The sequence below is a fragment of the Macrotis lagotis genome, chromosome 7, assembly GCF_037893015.1.
Source record: "Macrotis lagotis isolate mMagLag1 chromosome 7, bilby.v1.9.chrom.fasta, whole genome shotgun sequence".
Classification (NCBI taxonomy): domain Eukaryota; kingdom Metazoa; phylum Chordata; class Mammalia; order Peramelemorphia; family Peramelidae; genus Macrotis; species Macrotis lagotis.
The window spans coordinates 186,041,128-186,046,085 of record NC_133664.1 but is presented as its reverse complement, the minus strand read 5'-3'; the positions used below and the strand labels follow the sequence as shown (position 1 = coordinate 186,046,085).

The 4,958-nt window shown below is 32.2% G+C and overlaps 1 pseudogene; it reads right to left on the bottom strand.

Moving 5' to 3' along the window:
• Positions 1 to 308: 308 nt before the first annotated feature.
• LOC141494608 (U2 spliceosomal RNA) lies at positions 309 to 446 on the bottom strand (annotated as a pseudogene).
• Positions 447 to 4,958: the final 4,512 nt, after the last annotated feature.

Genomic DNA, 4,958 nt, shown 5'->3' with positions numbered 1-4,958 from the left:
GGGCAGTTCAAGGCCTCTTGACTTATCTACACAACTTCATCCCATGATCTATTCTTCTACTCTCCCTCAGGTATTCTCCTACCCCTGATTTTGGCATCAGTAGTGCTTAACACAGTGCCTTGCAGTGGTGCTTCATAATCATTTGTTGAATTTAAGAAAAATTTAGGATCTCAGATCAAGGCTATTTACATCACTATTTTAGGGAAGAATTTTTGAGAGTATAGGTTGCCATCATTGACAGCATTCCATTCATTATAGCTTGCCAGTAAACCAGGAAAACTTAATCCTAGAAACCATTATATATTTGTTTTTTGTTTTGTCCCCAGTGCTTATTACAATTTCTGGTACATAGCAAGCATTAAATAAATACTTTTTGGTTGATTGATTGAACTGTATATGAAGGCAAAATACTACACTTGATCTTAGCCAAAAGGCAGAGAAGCGATTATATGAAGGCAAAATAGCCACCAGTGTGTTTGTGTGTGTGTGTGTGTGTGTGTGTGTGTGTGTGTGTGTGTATTTTCTCCATTCTTTCCTTCTTTCCTACTTTCCTTCCTCCATTTATTTATTTATTATTTATTTTACTGAAACAAATTCATATATCATGTATGTCTTGTATTTTTAGTCTATAGTCTCTCTGGCAGAAGGTAGGGGGAATATATCTTCTTTTGTCCTCTGAACCTGTGCTTTATAACTAGCTATTCAAATTATCCTGGATCTACCACTTATTAGTAAGTTTAGAATCTCATCAGAGATTGCTGATTATATTGATATTATCAAGGCACTATAATGAGGATACCTGGAAAATTACCTGACTCTAGACTCTTTGTGAAGCAATAAAGTGCTGGGGAAAGTAACCAGGAAGGAGGGTAATGAAGCTACTATATTTCAAGACAGGTCATTGGAAAAGGAGGTACTTAGAAATTACTCTTTATTTCTGGTCAAGATTTCCTAAATAAATTAAGATATATTGTAGAAAATGGTTAAAGATGATGTGAGGGGACTGTGGCAGATGAGACACTAGAAACTGATCCATTGTGAGGCTATGTGGTGCAGTGGATAGAGCACCAGCCCTGGAGTCAGGAGTACCTGGGTTCAAATCCCAGGTCAAACACTTAATAATTACCTAGCTGTGTGGCCTTGGGCAAGCCACTTAACCCCATGTGTCTTGCAAAAACCAAAACAAACAACAACAACAAAAAGAAACTGATCCATTGCTAATACAAGTATGTACACATATGGGGCAAGTTATCATTCAAATAATAAGTGGAAAGGTGGTACAAAGTAGACAATATTGTTCTTCTCTGCTTCCTCCCCCAATTCATTATTTACTTGTTTATTCATAAAATTTTAAAAATTTTGAGTTCCAAATTTGATCCTTCCTTCCAGTCCTTCCCATTGAGAAAGCAAGTAATATATCAATTATACATGTAATATTATATAAAACATATTTCAATATTAGTCATGTTACAAATTAAAGGGAAGAAAAAAGTATACTTCAATTTACACTCAGAATTAATCAATTATCTCTAGAAGTGGATAGAAGAATTTGTTGTTTTTCTCTCTGGAGGTAGATGGTATTTTTCGTCCTGATTGTTTCTATATTTAGATAATAATATTCTGAGAACATTTTATTCTCTTGTCTAGAAAAGAGGTTTTTCTGGCTAAAACATACCAACATATTAACAAATGTGAAAAAGGCAAGAAAAAGATGAAAAGAAATATTGCCAGTTACTAGAAGGCCACTCTCATAGGGCACATGGAAAATGTCTTTGGTCAAGGTTCTGGAATATTTGCTGCTATATAAGATGGTCAATTTGGAGGCAAGAAGGGCATTGGTTTCCATTGGATCCTAGTTTTTCTCTATTTCATATAATATGGACTTGTAGTTTGAATTGGATACTAAACCATCAAGGAAAAATTCCATTTTCAAAAAAAAAGCCTTTTCAGTATTCATTAATATAATCATGTGAAAATTATTATTTTTGTTTTTAACATGATCTGTTATGTTTATTTTTTCCTTATATTGAATGAATCCTGTATTACTGAATTGTTGATATAAGTCCAGAAATATTTTAAATACATTATAGTCGAATGTGCTAATATTTTTGTAAACTTCATATAATGTTGAAATTGTTTTAGAATATTTAATAGAATTCATTTGTAAATATACTTGACTTTTTTTTCCCTTTGGGAGTTCATTTATGGCTTGCTATTTCTTTTTCTGAAACTGAGCTATTTTCTATTTCTTGCTCTATTAATCTGAATATTTTTTAATTTTGTAAATAGTCATTCATTTCATTTAAGTTTCTAATAGATACAACCTTCATTTGCTCCAAATTCTTTCCCTATTTTGACACCATTTTCCCCTCTTTTAAAAAATATCAGACTACCTGTTTATTAGTTTTTTTTCAAACAACTATTTTTATTTATCAACTGTGTGTATGTGTCTTTGTAGTTTTTCATTTCTTCTTTGATTTTTAGTATTTCTAATCTGATGTTGTAGAAGAAATTATGTATTTTATGTTTTAGGCACATATCTTTCAGAAGTAATGTTTAATTCTAAATGTATAGGGATATTTATAGCAGCTCTTTTCTGGTGGTGAGGAGCTGGAGATTGAGGAGATGCCTAGCAGTTTGAGGTATGTCTGAACAAATTGTGTTATGGCACTGAGAGATGAAATGCTGTTCTGTTATGGGAAATGATGAACAGGATGCTCTCAGGAAAAAACTTACTTGAGCAGATGTAATGAGAAATGTACCTTATACAAAATAACAGCAATATTGCAGGATGATTAGATGTGAATGACCTACCTTTTCTCAGCTATGCTGTGACCCAAGAGAATTTTGAATGACTTATGAAAAAAGAATGCTATTCATCTGAAAGACAGAACTGATGGTGTCTGCATACAGATTGAAGTATACTTTTTTCTTTTCACTTTATTTTTCTTGAGCTTTCTCTTTTTTGGGGGTGGTGGTGTATATTAACTTTTATAACATGACTATTGTATTAATTTTAAAAAGTAGTGATAAATAAAAGATAGAAGCAATGTTTATTAATTTAGATTAAACTAATTCTAACATTTCTCCTTAAAGAGTTATAAAAGATGGCAATTACCCCAGTCCTTTGGAAATCCCAAACATAAGTCATTTTGGATGGAGTTGTAATATATATTTTCAAACAATGGACAAAATTTCACAGTCAAGATAGAGCAAGTATTGAGTTTAGGTAACAGTCAGTTGAAGCCTATGGACACTTGCTTGAAATAATGCTTTTAAATACACAAAGTAAATAGGATTACAATGGAAATCAACCATATTGAAATAGAATTATCAGAATATTAAAAAAGATTGACAAATTCAGGTTAAGTACTCCTGTCATATATAATAATTTTTCCTAAACCATACAATCCTTTTTTTATCTTGTCAAAAGTGAACTCTGTATTTCCAATAACTGAAATATACATGTACACACGCACACATATATACATATACATATACATATATACACACAAACACACACAAATTTTTTTCCACTTAGTCTTACCTTTATTTCAATCTGAAGATATGTTCTTAAGTGGATCAATAAAGACCTTTTGCCCTTGGCCAGTCATCACTTATCTTCTTAGAGAAGCATTCCTCCCTGAACTTTCACCTAATTTCCTCTGATAAAGTAAGTGGTAGGGTCTTTTTAAAGGAAGGAATTGTTCTAATCTTGTAATGTCTAAATATGCAGTAGGGGAGAAAGTGCTCAGTAGACATTTCTGGATTTCTTGTTTTTCTGTGTTTTGTTTTTGTTGTTTTTAGTCATATGATCAATTCAGTGATCTGTTCCTTTCCTCTTTTGCTGATGGAAGAGTTTGGAGACATAAAATTTCCTTTAAGGACTGTTTCAGAAACATCCTACACTTTTTTGTTATTTCAATGTTGTGATTTTCTTTGATGATTGTTTTACCACGATTTGTTCTTTTATGATCTTTAGTTTTAAATTATTTAGTCACTAAGTTTGAATCCTTTCTTTAAAGGCCTAATATTGACCAATAAAGAATCTTTTTAAAAAGTGTACTTCTCTATAATTGTTAAGGATATTTTTATGCCCTGGTATAGGGTCAATTTTTATAAATGTGCTTTGTATAGTTGAGACACACACACATTCTTATTGATATTCTCTCTCTCCCAAATCTGTCTGTCTGTCTGTCTATCTAGCTATCTATCTATCCATCTATCTTTCACCAGAGACCTATCATCTTCACTTCTATAATCCTATTCAGGTCTTTAAATTCTTTCTCATTTACATTTTTATTAGATTTTCTAGGTCTGAAAGTATGTCCATTGAGGCTCCCAACTGTTACTGGACCCAGATGTCTCTGGAGGAGAAAATGAGGATGGTGACAGCACAGTATCCCCCTCACTCAAATCCAATTCATGTGCTTGTCATGGCATCACCTCCCTGATGTCCTGATCTTCTTCAAAAAATGAAGGACAAACATTATCATCATGAATATTCAAAGGTCCCCTATTACATTAAAGTTTCATTTTAGACCCATAAAATTAGTCTCTATTTTTCTGGGACAGCTTATATTTTGCTCTTAAAAGAGCATATTTCAAGATGTCATTTTGTGGTAGCTATCAGTCATGTGTCAGGAGTCTTTGATTCCTTCGTACTTAATTTTTTTTTTTTAGTTTTGCCTTCTTATAGTACTTTTCATTTGTCTAAAAGCTCTGTATTTTTTACTATTATATCCCTGGGAGTTTTCACCACTAGTGAAAAGTAATGGGTGAAATCTTTCCTTTTTTCATATTTTCCCTTTATTGTAATAGACTAGGATTGTTTTCTGTTATAATTTCTTGAAACATAATATCCAGGTTTTTTCTTTGGTTAGTTTTTTAAGGATTCAGTGTTTCCTAGCTTATTTCTCCATGACTTATTTTCTGGGTCTGCTGTTTTTAACTGGAAG